Raw genomic sequence first — 16,247 nt, 5'->3', positions numbered from 1 at the left:
TAAATACTCGCTCTTAGGGCTGTGTTGGACACCATGTATCCCTTTTCAGTGACAATTCTCAATTCTACTTTTCGATCTCTAGTGTCGCTTGGGGGCCAAATCCTCTGCCACCATTGATGGCCCCCCTGCCAAATTCAGGACCATTGAGTCAACTATAATGTGCCAATTCCCGATCCATACCAGATCCATTCCATCACTGGATAATGCTTGAAGAGCAACTTCAGGATCAATATTTCCTCAGGGTCCTGCCACTCCCTAGCGATAATCTTGTGTACAGTCTTAATAGGAGGCACTTGGGAGATTGCTGAAATGTCCTACCTGCTTCAAGACCTTTTCTTCATCCTGTGACATGCCACTGGAGGGAAGTCCAGCATACGCAATATACTCCGAAGCAACCCTGGGAGCGCTTCCTAGGGTACACAGGAACCTTTGGAATCTGGATCAGAGTGCTGTTCACCCTCTTCCTTCTCAGCGGACATCTTTTATTCTATGCCTCAGATATCTTGGAGTCCATTGATAACTTGAGTGCCTCTTTGGACTTCAGGAGGACTAGGGAAAGGTTGCTTGGTCTCTTCTCACCACTTGGGTGATTCTGTGATGCTGTCTACTCCTCCCTGAGCCCCATATGTTCATGCCCATCATGATGCTGAGGCCTGGTCCTTCCCGTGAAAGTGAAATGCACTGTCTTGTCCATCCTCTTGTGGATGGCGACCTTGCGGAAGAAGAGGAGGTAGAACTGGGCCCCTGTGATTTGTAAGTACATCTACTCAGTCCTCGGTCTTTTAAATCCCTGATGTCTCCACCGAACTGATCTTTGCACTTCCCAACTCCCGGCCCCCTGATTGCGTCACTTCCTGTGTGGCTGGGGTGGGACATGCTGGAATCACAGGCCATGCCCGCACAACTGCTACCTTAACAGCTTCTTTCGTGCCGTTACGCTATGCCCTTCGGCACCACACAAGGGTCGTAACAGGCATAAGGGTGCCCTGAAGCCTCGGTCCACAGCACCCCTGCCGCCCTTCTGCCCATTCTCTTTTGCAGAAGAAAAAACAGGAGGAGCACGAGCACGGGTAATACGTTAGAGCAGTGATCTTCAAACTATGGGACTGTCCCCCCTGCAGGGTGGGGGGCAGTGTTTTTATAAGGGTGGCCGTGACCCCTCTTGGCCTCCCCTGGTGGTACCACTGCCCCCCTAAGGGGCACGAAGGATATTCAGGTGGTGGGAAAGAGGTTCTTCAAAAACAGAGTATGGTGACTGCTTTTAATAGAAAATATAAATAGATATGGCATCTGGGGGGGCCGAAAACCATATATTTACTAGAGGGGGCTCGGCAACAATATCTTTACTCAAAGGGGGGCCCACCATCCAAAGTTCAAATAGCACTGCGTCAGAGGCTAACGGACATGAAGGCGGAGTCAATGGCGTGGCCACAGGAGTGTTTTTTCTTGGAAAGGTCTGTGATGTGCGATCGAGAACCTCACATATGGGGAAGGTGACGCAGGATAAGCAGCTGGGGTAAATAGCAATTCACTGCGGCCATCTAGAATTCGATGCGAGTGCAGTCAGCGTTTTGCTTTTTACCAACTCAGCCTCCTCAGCCCTAGAAGAAGCAAACTAGTCTGGTCCACCCTGCAAGCGCCTTGGATTTCCATCTTCTAGGCACAGTGGAGATCCGGGGTGGCGCTGTACCCACGCTTATCTGCATTTCTTGCACGCACCCCATTTCCTTGTTTCTGTCATTCATTTAGGCCCCCCCCACCAACATACAGTACATTCATTGTGCCACCCTTATGCTCAAAATCCCTCTTTTGTACCACTTTGTCTCCAAGATTACTTATTCTTTCTTATGAAAATGTTTGATCTCGGGAACAAACACACATGTTTTCTTTCTGTGATTCCTTTCATTGACAATAGTAAAACTGTATTTTAAAAGCTGGACCACACATCCCAGAGTGCAATATAACGTGAGACTTAAAGACAGGGCTGCTTGATCATTTCAGACCTTATGCAAAACGTCTCTGTAGAGAGCCCTATACATTTCACACCGTACTATCCATAGCCTGAATAAGATGCGCAAGCACACATACATTCTGAACACAATCTTCTCATGTCAACAAATTATCGACATCAGAAACTAGCCAGCATTCTTCGATTAAAAAAATAAATGAGGTTTATCTGGTGCAGGTATTTACTTTGCTGTAGGTACAGATTGCGGGGTATGGACATTCTAATAGGCCCTACCCTACTTGCGTCTCCCCGTCCTCCCAATAAAAGAAAAGACACACAAAACCTGGGGCGGTCTGCCCAGTAGATGATCCACTCATTCTGTCACACCCCACACACGTTGACCTTGGAGATTTGAGGATGCAAATGAGCTTCATAATGAGTACGGCAGTGTGGTAAAAATCATCAATAACGGAATTACCACTTCGTTACAGCTGCATTACCGCACCACTGTACTACAAGTTTAGCAGAGAGTTGTAAATCCGCCACCTTTCTGCAAAAAACTGCAATTTCTGCAGAATTACCACCAGTGGTAATTCTGCTGAAATCGCCATTGAGTCCTATGGACTCCAATTAATGGGGACTACACCACTGACCAGCAGTTGTAATCAGGCGGTAATTCCCTTTGGTGGTATCTAGTCTGATTTCCCTCTGAGATACCACCAAACTCGTAATGAGGCACAATATAGGTATAAGCACCACCGGGAGTGGAGACCTGCCATAGAGCGATTAGTAGAGGGATGGCTCAGTGGGGAGCTTTGTATAAAGGGAGCATATGCTCAGTTACGCAGTAATGGGGTGCCAGTTGCTGTTTTGTTCACAGAGAGCACTGTTGATGTCTTTATGGGATGGCAAAAGACACGTGCACAGATATCTCGGGTTCTATTATTGGCTGCTTAATGAAAATTAGTCTGTGCGGCTGCGGCTCTGTGGCTCTGAGGCAGCTCAGATAGCTGTGGCTCTGAGACTGCTGGGACTCTGAGACTGCCGAGGCTCTGAGGCTGCCGCTGCTCCGAGGCGCTGTGGCTCCCAGGCAACAGTGGCTTTGAGAGTGCTGAGACTACTCAGGCTCTGAGGCTGCTGTGGCTCTGAGGCTGCTGTGGCTCTGAGGCGGCTGCGGCTATGTGGCTGCTGTTGCTCTGAGGCAGCTATGGCTCTGGCGCTGCTGACATGGCTGTGGCTCTGAGGCTGCTGTGGCTCTGAGGCGGCTGTGGCTCTGAGGCAGCTGCGGCTCTGTGGCTCTGAGGCAGCTGCGGCTCTGTGGCTCTGAGGCTGCTGTGGCTCTGAGGCTGCTGTCGCTCTGAGGCGGCTGTGGCTCTGAGGCAGCTGTGGCTCTGAGGCAGCTGCGGCTCTGTGGCTCTGAGGCAGCTGTGACTCTGGGGTCACTGAGATAGCTGTGGCTCTGAGACTGCTGGGACTGTGAGACTGCCGAGGCTGTGAGGCTGCTGTGGCACTTAGACAGCTGTGGCTCTGAGACACCCGCTGCTCCGATGCGCTGTGGCTCTGAGGCAGCAGTGGCTCTGAGAGTGCTCAGGCTATGAGGCAGCTGTCTGGCTGTTGTTTATAACCAAGCTCAGATATGATTAATTAATCCTGTAATGCAGTCTGTGCTCACCATGGTAGATCCTGTGTTTGCACTCACTAGAGCCCAAGTCATGCAGAACTTTTTAGCTTTCTTTGGAGAATATGTTGACCATGTGCAAAAACCAAATTTAAATGCATACTAATAGGTTGATTGCCACAATGGTGAAGAAGTGTTGAGCGCTTGTTTCACAGCTGTATGTACATATCCCAGATTAACACACCTAATCCTGACATGCCAGATTCAGCCTCCCTTCTCCTAGAACCGGGGTGTGCAACTGTTACCCTCCAGATGTTTTGAACTACAACTGATGATCCATCACTATTGACTATATTGAATAGAGCTCATGGGAGTTGTAGTCCAAAACATCTAGAGAGCCAAAGGTTGCGCACCTGGACTACAGGTTGATCAACTTGAGTTTATAAACTTTGTTGATGGCAATACCTACTCTGATACAAAGCAGCAGACCTGCGACAGAAAGCACTGGTTAGAAAACCTAAGATGTCATCTCTACGGTGCAGGCTTAGAGCGTGCTTCCTACATATGAAGATTGTGAAGGCTGGGCAGTGTACTGCAACGAAGATCAGGAAGCATTAGTCAGGACTCAGAGGAAATGTGCAGGACAGTGGAACCACAGTTCTGAGGTTCTACCGGATACTACAGTGATCCCTGACAAATGATCTGTGCAGAAAAGATGTTCCTTCCCGTGTTGTGGTGGCCTACTCTTCATGCCGCCAGCTAGTACTGGGCTACTGTTAGAAGATGCAATACCCTCAGCCTGGACAGTGCTTCGCTGCTCTCAAGCTAGGTCCACGCTTTAAACAATACAATAAATAAAAGAAACATCTTTAAAAGGGCCTGGGATTATTGAGGAGCCACCCCATTAAAGGCACGTGGGCTCGCGTTTAGAGACTGGTATGCGGTATTAAGCACGTTATAAAGGATTCATTCATTAAAAATAATATTGTCAATATGTGGGAACACCACTAGCACCAAGAGAAAGCTCCAGGCTGCCTTCTACTGGACATATAAGAAATATCTATTTCTGGCACAGCTTGGCTTCCCTCTAGAAATAGAGAAAATACTAATTCTAACTCACATGAGACTTGTGCGAGAAATAATATTATTTCTATGTCTAGTGCGAGTTAGAAGGTGCAAGAAATACATATATATTTGATTAATGTTCTACATGGGTGAGCCTAGTGCAGATATTGTATTTGTTTATCATTTCTTGAGATTCACTAGTTGCTGGCAAAGGGCCACGTGAGCCATAAATTAAGTGACGAACAAAAGCACCACTTATAAACCAAAACGAATGGTCGTGCCAAAGCGCCACCGGATCTAAAGCCAAGCACCATAAGCACATCGCCTCCACCACCCTCTACTTGCTCCTACACACACACTATATATCGCTATTTTTGCTACACCATGAGCATACACCTATGAAAGGGTTGCCGGAGCAGCCAAGCTGTTAAGAGACGCCGGATTCCAGAAAAAAGATCTCAGTTCAAAGCAAGGTTGCGCGCCTGCCTCCAGACAGCTTCAGCAGGCCTGCGTCTTCCCGTGCTTCCATCTCATTCATTTTAATATTCACCTGGTTTTAAAACGTTTGCAAACGATAAAAGCTGATGTGGAAAACAAGCAGTAACAATCACAATGATCTGCCCTGAAAACATTAAGTAAAGCATCGGCGTCTACGTTTTCAAAGTTCTTTCCTGAATCCCAGGAATCGGCGCCTAACCAGACACAAATCAAGGGGGCATACAGACAGAGCCCCCATACTGTAAAGGGTAATTGACACTATAAATACATTGCGAAGAAAGAACAGAAAAGAAATTTTGATAGACTTGTCCGTCCTGTTTTTGCAAAATCATTGAATTGACAGAAGCAAATAATAAAAATAAATTAAAAAAAAATAAATACATTACAGACGTTCAAATGACTTGAATAAAGTCCAGGCCTGGCAGACCATTGCTTGCAAGGCCTGCATTTATTTTTAGATTTTGGCTCATAGGTGTCACCTAGTGGAGACAAATACATAAATATGACTAGTGGTAGATGGCCAGTGTGTATGAATACACATCCACCCTCGTGATGTGCTTATTCCCATCCTCTTCTATATTTCTGGCATGGGGATTTGTTGAAAAGTGAACATTTTGTGTATGTCTTCGCTACGATTGGCTGCATCTACTGGCAAATCAATGAAAGAGTTCCAGATGTTAGAGGCTTGATAGCACAGTGTTCCTTTTACTCTATTGTTTATGCGTGAAGTGTGTGCCTGTTTGTACAATATATTGGGCTGCTTTTGGGGGGAATTTGAGGCAGCTCTTGACGTATCACCGCCCGAAGCATTAGCATTTGCCAGTGAGTGTTTAAATGAAGGGGAAATGATCAAGGACTGGGTGATGTGAGTTTATCAGAATTCAGCATTTTCTCCTAAGCAATTAATTTCCATGGAAGTCAAAACATGTTCTGCAGCCAAACACGTGAAATTAACCTAGGGCATATATGAAAAAGAGCTGGGATTGCTTTAGTGTAACGTCACGTTCCCTGACATCACTTCCTGTGATATTGCATTTGTTAATTAGACACCCTTGACTTGTGAGACAAAGGCAATTTTCTGTAGCAAAAGGCTTGCATTTGAGCTAATTTGCATACCCACAATGCCTTGCTGATGTGGTTCTGAACCAGAGGTGAACTTCAAGCGATGGCTACTGGGTGGCGTTGTGGCGTGACTTGGCTGAAATGGAATATTGTCCTTTCACATTTTAGGTCAAAGGTTTTTTTTTCCAGACCTTTTTAAACCCACCATAACTTTTCTGGTGTTTTTAATTTTTTTTAGAACTAGTGCCCTGGGTGTAGCAGAAGGTGTCATGTGCCAGGAGATCCCCCTACCCACCCCGTGTGTTCTTCCCTCATGGTTGTAGCTGAGTGATCAGGGAGGGCGGGGTCCTCAGGGTCCCTTTTTTCCTTTTAATTAATTACTTGCCTTTTGCGCACACGCTGGCGGCGCCTCCTGCTCTACACAGCGAACACTCGAGTCTTAATGACACGAGCAGCGGCATCTTGTACATAATCAGATGATTGCATTCAGAGGACAGGCAGACACGGATTTACCCAGGAGCTTAGGCAGACATGGACCCCTGGTGGCGTGCACCGCCTGCATAGGAGGCAGGTGCTGCTCCCATGGAGGGGCAGGGCTTCTATGGCTCATTAATGCCAGGGATGATGGGCGAAGGTTGAAAAGAACAGAAGGCACGAGGAGAGAGGACAGAAACAGCACAAGTAATTGGCTAGAAAGGTCTGAGGTCCCCTGTGAAAAGTAGAGATGGAAGAAACAGTCCAGGAACAGAGGAGTTAACAGAGAGGAAGAAACTTGGGCAGACGGCGATAAGAGCAACTAGATGGATGCAGAGAAAGATGGATGCAGAGCAGGGAAGAGATAAAAAAGGGGCAACGCAAAAGATGTAGAAGAAATATAGGAGCAGCGGTCAGGGCTTTAAGTGGGCTGGGGCTAGCCCGGGCTGAGCACCGGCAGTTTCCCAAAACCTCAATTGAGCAACAGCTCTTCCAGGGCTCACACTACCCCCAACAGATCTGCCAGACACGTTTTTTACTTTTTATATTCTTTCCATGTGAACAGTGTCACATTTCTCTGTGCTATCCTGTAGGTGTTGGATGTTGATAGACTTTGTCAAGCAGTCTATTCAATGAAACAAAGAAATCCTGCCACTACGAAATGATATGCCAAGTTGTTGGTCTCCACCACCAACTCCCACATCCATTAGTCTGAGAATAAGTTGTTAAGTGACTTCAATCAAGCACTCCCACTAAGTCAGTGCCTTGTCTGGGATTGCTCAAGGGAAGCCCTTACTTATAAAATGTTATAGCAAGTTATACCCTGGATGATAAACCCTTGTATAACACCCCTCTCTATGAATCCCCCCGATCTCACTGAACCAAGAAGTAGGTTTGTTTTGCAATTTAAAAGATTTATTGGAAACATTAAACAATATATATATATCACACCTTTATAATACATTAATATTTGATAGCACCCTTATGACACTAGCACACTTCTTTACAATCAATGAGGAGTTAGTATAGGAAGGATAAGGTAGCAGAAAATACTTTTATGGTTTCAAGGAAAAGCAATGAGGGAAAAAATGCAGCACAGAATAAACTTGATATGATTTCAACAAAAGATAATATGATCACTTTTCCTTTGACAATTCCCTCCCCCCCTATGCAAGATAAGGAGATGGAAGGCGAGCACACAATTCTCAGGAATACAAAATGCAATACAAATTTCCAGTTCCCCCCAGCGAGATTAGAGGAAAATAGGTATGATTTTAAAGCAGGCAAGATCCTTTTAAATGTGGTGGCAATGAAGTGAAAAAGATGCAGAAAATGTTTTTAATTCCCTCTAGAGGTTCAGGGTGAGTGAGAGATGCTTTAAATCAGTTCAGGTCAGCCCTACCAATGATTCAGGGATGGTTATCAGGTTGAAAACGGGATTCAGTAATGGAAGCAAAAGACAGATATTTTTACACGTGGTTGAAATGAAGCAAACTGTCGATTCGCGGCACTTTTTTCCGAGTGCGTCGATCGCGATTACGGAGGAACTATAAGGAGTAGCAAGTCAGCTTTAGGCTTGTTGAAAAGCTTAAAATCTTAGCTTTAAGATGAAAGTTAAACAACGTTCCTAGCACCAAAGATACAGACGATTTTATGAAGGTCGTTTTTCAGAAATGAAATAATGATTCAAAATGGCAAAATGACACTTTTACAGGTTTAAAATCGGAGAATGGACACACGATTCTATGATGCAGTTCTGGACAGGTTAAAATGGTTTGGATCAGATTATTTTAGACGAAGAGATTGGTTCTGGCGCAGTTCTAGCCGAGTACTCACACTCTAAAGTTGAAATAGGCCGTCAAGGTCTGATCAGGTTTAGACTGGACTCCTGGCGGGTGGTTCTGAAGTCACAGCTCTCTGGGTCAGCTCTGCTCTGCACTTCACGGCGGTCTGGTCTGGGTCTCTCTGGTTCTGGTCTCTCTGGATACAGCACTGCTTTCTGGGTCTGCTACCGGTTCTGGCAAAAGTTCTTGGCAAAGAATCCAACAGCTCGCCCGGCTGTAGAATAGTTTGGTTGGATTGCTGGATTCCGAAGGCCTGCTGAGAAGAGTTCTCAGCTTGTGGGTTAGGCCTTTGCTTTAAGTTCTGTAGTCTATCTGGAGTCTAAGTTCTGGATGTTCCTTCTAGATGTTGTGTGGTCCGGCAAAATGCTCCGCAAGAAAATGGAAAATGAATGTCTTGCCTGTCCAAGCAGTTCCTTTTTATGTGTTCTGTAAGTGGGTGTGTGCGTGGGCATAACTAAGCCTGCCCCTCCAACTTATCATTGGCCAAGTCCTCCTCTCTCCCTTGATTGGGGGAACTGAGTTGTGAGTCATCGTGATGAGGTGTGTTCATGGGTCAGAGGATCCACCCCATGTCAATTTGCACACAAATCTATTTTTGATCCAAATACATATTTATCTATGTACCATTTTTCTAATATTATATGTCCAGTTAACATATTTTCTGTAGCACCAAACCATCCGATCCCTGTCTTTGTAAGATGTCATGTCCACTTATGACAGAATTCTGCCCTTCTTTTCATCAAGAACACAACCTCTAAACTTTTCCAGAATTTACACAAACATGCACAAGGAATATGGGAATCAGATGATAAAGTGTCAGATTTTTAACATACAGACATTCGGAGTAATACCTTATTTTCTGCTACTACCCCCCAGAACATACCACAGAGTCCTAACACCTCTTAAAATGTGCACAGAAAAATCACAAGAATAATGATATTAATTGTATAATTTTGACAAGTCCGTACTATGAATTATCCATCTTTTTAAAATTATGCTCTGGCCCAGAGGGGTGTGGTTTCCCAAAGCACATAGTGGAATTTCTGGTTTAGCCACTTCCTCCAACTCAAATTGCTCACAGAGGCACTGCCCCTCCCAGTTTCTCTCAAGAGGAAGCCATTTACGACCCCCCCCTAATTTAACATTTACCTGAGCCAAGGAAGGTTCATTGTTCTGTTTCCCTGCTCCCAGGTTCTCCTCCCCTGATTCAATCAGGGAGGTGTCATCTCCTTTTGGTGCGAACAGCAGAAGGCAGCCAGGCCTGGAATGCAGTTGCAGGGCAAGTTTCAACTCCTGTCGGTGGTAGTTGCCAGGCAGAATTCAATCTCTTCACGCCCTGCTTCAGCTAAATGTCACTTTTGTTCCAGTTTTCTTCATTCAAATCAAACTTACAATTTTTACACATGCAGCTAGAACGCTGATTCTAAGTTCAAAACTATGACCTTTAAACAGTTGCAACCTATGTGACACTGAAAAGTAGGTCACTCATTTATTTTAAACATTTCAATTTTAGTGGTTTTAAATCCAATTTCAGTTAAGCTGCTGACATCCACAGCTCAGCCAGTTTTGTTATAAACATTGTTTTGGGCTCTTCATCTTTCCAGATTTTGTATGCACACAAGACTACATTCTTCCAAATGTCTGCTGGTGTTCAGTGAGATTTTTTAATATCTTGCAATGTTTAAAATAGGCATTTTAAGCTTGCATTTCAGAGAAACAAAGGTGATTTCAAAGCGCTTTTTGAGCTAACCGGCACTGCTGTTTTTCCTTTGGCACCACGTTTCACTCATGGTGCTTCTGGCCCACCCCGCTCGCGCTGGTGGGTGGCAGGTCAGGGGACCATTATTGTGTGCGCAAAACGGCGCGGTTTTCCCGGATTCTGGCGCAAATGTGGGCTTTTCCGCCATCTTGGATTTTCTAAGCCCACAGCACCAAATGTTGCAGCATAATAACTTGAACGTGGGTCAAGACACCCAACAAAGTATGAAAGAAATGGGGTATGATGACCCATCCAAATCCAGGCTGCAACACCTGTTTCTGGAAACTTTTGATACCACAGTGAGGGGCAAGGCCAAAGATGGAGTGATAGGGGAGGCGAGGACACAAATACTCCTCCACCTTTGTACCGTGTCTTTCAAACAGACCAGAGCATTTCTGAAAGTGCAAAATATGAGCTTGTGGCAACCAAATCAACAACAGCACCACAACCTTCATGGCCAGATGAGTGTAGGACACGCCTCAGCCCAAAGCAAAAATCACAGCGTGGAAAGTCTTCATACAGGCCCTGTGTGCAAGAAAGGTGATGTCAGGAACGGTTCTGATCAACTTAAGTACAGCACCTATGATGTCCCACGTGATGCGATACCTAGAAAGCCCAAGACCGCAACTGCACCTCCTCCAATACCACTGGTCAATTACCATATTATCTCCAAAGCCATCCCATCACCCAGGAAATCCTTTCCGCTGCACCATCAATTGGACACCAAGCACCAAACCAGCTCTCGATCTAGTGCATAGTGCAAATAGTGCATAGTGCAAAAAGACTTCCCTCTGTTCCCCTATGTCGCCAGGTCGGTGTGATAGAGGCATTTTATTGTAGACATACGCTTCACAGGTTGCACCTCATAGGACATGCGCAACAATATCCTGCCAGTAACATTGCCTATGGTCCTCTTGCCATAGTGTTACTTGGAAACCCCAGTTCCTGGTGGCTTATTGTTTTCGCAGTGGAGCAAGCACTAGATTCACCAGGGCCCTGAAATTCCACTTTTCCATGGAGATGTGCACCATTAATTGACTGTAAGGCCGCCACTGCAATTGGGCGATTTTCCTTTCCCATGGCAGCCAAGAAGAGTGCCATAGTAAACCCAGGGGTAGGAAGTACATGCAATTGCGCACAGGCAAAGTCAACACAGGGGCTGCCAGACCAGTGCATGGTATTGGGCACAGGCCACTTTCTTTCTGCAAGGAATTAATGGCAGACAAAAGAGTGGAGTTGACTACGGAGAGGGTGGAGGAGGGGGCTGCTGTTGAGAACAGTCGTATCATCCTTGCCGCCTTACAGGTTGGCATGACCATGCATGTGCCTGGCATGAGCGTATTCCCTTCACCTCACGGTGGCAAGTTGTATCAGCAGTTGCCCGCTTGTGCAGTAAAGGATTGCCATGGCCCAGCAGATCAGCTCACACACAGCCAGCTCTACAGTGCACAGAATCTGCAGCACCGATGGCAGTTGCAGCCCAAGTTGCCACCTTGTGGAGTTCCCCCTTTGCCCAGGTTGGACGGCTTAGTGAACCATGCAATGGCATTGCCGATGGTTTCAGTCATGGCGATGCCATTCTTTTCTCCAAGTCAGTGTCAGCCTGCCTGTTCCGTCTTACAGCAGTGCCAGGAGGCCACCAAGCATGGCAGACGGCACACTGCATCACCCAGTGAGGCAAGTCCACTGCTGAGCCCCCTACAACGGAAGCCACTCAGCATGACCCCCCCCACCCTCCGTGATTTGGGGGGCAAGAGTTATGCAAGCAGGGGAGCAGGTTAGGAATGGTGTCGCGCCTTGGAGGAGGATCAATGCACAGGCAGAATTCAATATGACGTTGAACTCGTACAGTCATCATTTCTCAACACGTGCTAAAGGTCAAAGTACCACATTTGCAGCCACATGAGTCGCCTGATTCTCACTGAAAATGTGCACCGATGCAACGATCTAGTGCTTGGGGGTTTATGGATGTGAAAGAAATGCATCTTCCGACCGGCTGCTGATGTATTTAATGCAAAGCCATGAGAGTTTGTGCTACAACTTTTTCTTCTCGAGTCCTGCTCCTGCTAATTAAGAAATGCGTTATGACACAGAGAAGAGCCAACTCTCCACAGGGCAGAGAAGAGCCACCTCCCCACAGGGCAGAGAAGAGCCACCTCCCCCAGGGCAGAGAAGAGCTACCTCCCCACAGGGCAGAGAAGAGCCACCGTCCCACAGGGCAGAGAAGAGACATCTCCCCACAGGGCAGAGAAGAGCCAACTCTCCACAGGTCAGAGAAGAGCCACCTCCCCGCAGGGCAGAGAAGAGCCACCTCCGCGCAGGGCAGAGAAGGGCCACCTCCCCCAGGGCAGAGAAGAGCTACCTCCCCACAGGGCAGAGAAGAGCCACCGTCCCACAGGGCAGAGAAGAGCCACCTCCCCCAGGGCAGAGAAGAGCTACCTCCCCCAGGGCAGAGAAGAGCTACCTCCCCACAGGGCAGAGAAGAGCCACCGTCCCACAGGGCAGAGAAGAGACATCTCCCCACAGGGCAGAGAAGAGCCAACTCTCCACAGGTCAGAGAAGAGCCACCTCCCCGCAGGGCAGAGAAGAGCCAACTCCCTGCAGGGCAGAGAGGAGCCACCTCCACGCAGGGCAGAGAAGAGCCACCTCCCCACAGGGCAGAGAAGAGCCACCGTCCCACAGGGCAGAGAAGAGACATCTCCCCACAGGGCAGAGAAGATCCACCTCTCCACAGGGCAGAGAAGAGCCACTTCCCCACAGGGCAGAGAAGAGCCACTTTCCCACAGGGCAGAGAAGAGCCAACTCTCCACAGGGCAGAGAAGAGCCACCTCCCCGCAGGGCAGAGAAGAGGCAGAGAAGAGCCACCTCCCCACATGGCAGAGAAAAGCCACCTCCCCACAGGGCAGAGAAGAGCCAACTCCCACAGGGCAGAGAAGAGCCACCTCCCCACAGGGCAGAGAAGAGCCACCTCCCCACAGGGCAGAGAAGAACCACCTCCCCACAGGGCAGAGAAGAGCCAACTCTCCACAGGGCAGAGAAGAGCCACCTCCCCGCAGGGCAGAGAAGAGCCAACTCCCTGCAGGGCAGAGAGGAGCCACCTCCACGCAGGGCAGAGAAGAGCCACCTCCCCACAGGGCAGAGAAGAGCCACCGTCCCACAGGGCAGAGAAGAGACATCTCCCCACAGGGCAGAGAAGAGCCACCTCTCCACAGGGCAGAGAAGAGCCACTTCCCCACAGGGCAGAGAAGAGCCACTTTCCCACAGGGCAGAGAAGAGCCAACTCTCCACAGGGCAGAGAAGAGCCACCTCCCCACAGGGCAGAGAAGAGGCAGAGAAGAGCCACCTCCCCACATGGCAGAGAAAAGCCACCTCCCCACAGGGCAGAGAAGAGCCAACTCCCACAGGGCAGAGAAGAGCCACCTCCCCACAGGGCAGAGAAGAGCCACCTCCCCACAGGGCAGAGAAGAACCACCTCCCCCAGGGCAGAGAAGAGCTACCTCCCCACAGGGCAGAGAAGAGCCACCGTCCCACAGGGCAGAGAAGAGACATCTCCCCACAGGGCAGAGAAGAGCCAACTCTCCACAGGTCAGAGAAGAGCCACCTCCCCGCAGGGCAGAGAAGAGCCAACTCCCTGCAGGGCAGAGAGGAGCCACCTCCACGCAGGGCAGAGAAGAGCCACCTCCCCACAGGGCAGAGAAGAGCCACCGTCCCACAGGGCAGAGAAGAGACATCTCCCCACAGGGCAGAGAAGAGCCACCTCTCCACAGGGCAGAGAAGAGCCACTTCCCCACAGGGCAGAGAAGAGCCACTTTCCCACAGGGCAGAGAAGAGCCAACTCTCCACAGGGCAGAGAAGAGCCACCTCCCCACAGGGCAGAGAAGAGGCAGAGAAGAGCCACCTCCCCACATGGCAGAGAAAAGCCACCTCCCCACAGGGCAGAGAAGAGCCAACTCCCACAGGGCAGAGAAGAGCCACCTCCCCACAGGGCAGAGAAGAGCCACCTCCCCACAGGGCAGAGAAGAGCCACCTCCCCACAGGGCAGAGAAGAGCCACCTCCCCACAGGGCAGAGAAGAACCACCTCCCCACAGGGCAGAGAAGAGCCAACTCTCCACAGGGCAGAGAAGAGCCACCTCCCCAGAGGGCAGAGAAGAGCCACCTCCCCCCAGGGCAGAGAAGAGCCACCTCCCCGCAGGGCAGAGAAGAGCCACCTCCCCACAGGGCAGAGAAGATCCACCTCCCAGCAGGGCAGAGAAGAGCCACCTCCCCACAGGGCAGAGAAGATCCACCTCCCCGCAGGGCAGAGAAGAGCCAGCTCTCCACAGGGCAGAGAAGAGCCACCTCCCCGCAGGGCAGAGAAGAGCCACGTCCCTGCAGGGCAGAGAGGAGCCACCTCCACGCAGGGCAGAGAAGGGCCACCTCCCCACAGGGCAGAGAGGAGCCACCTCCACGCAGGGCAGAGAAGAGCCACCTCCCCACAGGACAGAGAAGAGCCACCTCCCCGCAGGGCAGAGAAGAGCCACCGTCCCACAGGGCAGAAAAGAGTCACCTCCCCATAGGGCAGATAAGAGCCACCTCTCCACAGGGCAGAGAAGAGCCACCTCTCCACAGGGCAGAGAAGGGCCACTTCCCCACAGGGCAGAGAAGAGCCACCTCTCCACAGGGCAGAGAAGAGCCACCTCCCCAAAGGGCAGAGAAGGGCCAACTCTCCACGGGGCAGAGAAGAGCCACCTCCCCACAGGGCAGAGAAGAGCCACTTCCCCACATGGCAGAGAAGAGCCACCTCCCCCCAGGGCAGAGAAGATCCACCTCCCCCCAGGGCAGAGAAGAGCCACCTCCCCACAGGGCAGAGAAGAGCCATCGTCCCACAGGGCAGAGAAGAGACATCTCCCCACAGGGCAGAGAAGAGCCACCTCTCCACAGGGCAGAGAAGAGCCACTTCCCCCAAAGGGCAGAGAAGAGCCACCTCCTCACAGAGCAGAGAAGAGCCAAATCTTCACAGGGCAGAGAAAAGCCACCTCTCCACAGGGCAGAGAAGAGGCAGAGAGGAGCCACCTCTCCACAGGGCAGAGAAGAGCCAACTCTCCACAGGGCAGAGAAAGGCCACCTCCCCACAGGGCAGAGAAGAGCCACCTCCACACAGGGTAGAGAAGAGCCACCTCCCCACAGGGCAGAGAAGAGCCAACTCTCCACAGGGCAGAGAAAAGCCACCTCCCCACAGGGCAGAGAGGAGCTGCTTCCCCACAGGGCAGAGAAGAGCCAACTCTCCACAGGGCAGAGAAGAGCCACCTCCCCGCAGGGCAGAGAAGAGCCAACTCTCCACAGGGCAGAGAAGAGCGACCTCCCCACAGGACAGAGAAGAGCCACCTCCCCACAAGGCAGAGAGGAGCCACCTCCACGCAGGGCAGAGAAGAGCCACCTCCCCACAGGGCAGAGAAGAGCCACCTCCCCGCAGGGCAGAGAAGAGCCACCGTCCCACGGGGCAGAGAAGAGCCACCTCCCCACAGGGCAGAGAAGAGCCACCTCTCCACAGGGCAGAGAAGAGCCACTTCCCCACAGGGCAGAGAAGAGCCACTTCCCCGCAGGGCAGAGAAGAGCCAACTCTCCACAGGGCAGAGAAGAGCCACCTCCCCACAGGGCAGAAAAGAGGCAGAGAAGAGCCACCTCTCCACAGGGCAGAGAAGACCACCTCCACACAGGGCAGAGAGGAGCCACCTCCACACAGGGCAGAGAAGAGCCAACTCTCCACAGGGCAGAGAAGAGCCACCACCGTCCCACAGGACAGAGAAGAGCCACCTCTCTACAGGGCACAGAAGAGCCACTTCCCCACATGGCAGAGAAGAGCCAACTCTCCACAGGGCAGAGAAGAGCCACCTCCCCATAGGGCAGAGAAAAGCCACCATCCCACAGGGCAGAGAAGAGCCACCTCCCTACAGGGCAGTGAAGAGCCACCTCCCCACAGGGCAGAGAAAAACCACCAT

At 50.1% G+C, this 16,247-nt stretch overlaps 1 protein-coding gene across 2 annotated transcripts in view; it reads left to right on the top strand.

Moving 5' to 3' along the window:
* Positions 1-16,247, top strand: part of GRIK4 (glutamate ionotropic receptor kainate type subunit 4) — a 2,031,531-nt gene that overhangs the window by 802,426 nt on the left and 1,212,858 nt on the right. The window lies entirely within an intron of this gene.

The sequence above is a fragment of the Ambystoma mexicanum genome, chromosome 9 (assembly GCF_040938575.1).
Source record: "Ambystoma mexicanum isolate Mex_15411 chromosome 9, UKY_AmexF1_1, whole genome shotgun sequence".
Classification (NCBI taxonomy): Eukaryota; Metazoa; Chordata; class Amphibia; order Caudata; family Ambystomatidae; genus Ambystoma; species Ambystoma mexicanum.
The sequence above is the reverse complement of the archived record's forward strand: the minus strand, read 5'-3'. Positions and strand labels throughout refer to the sequence as shown.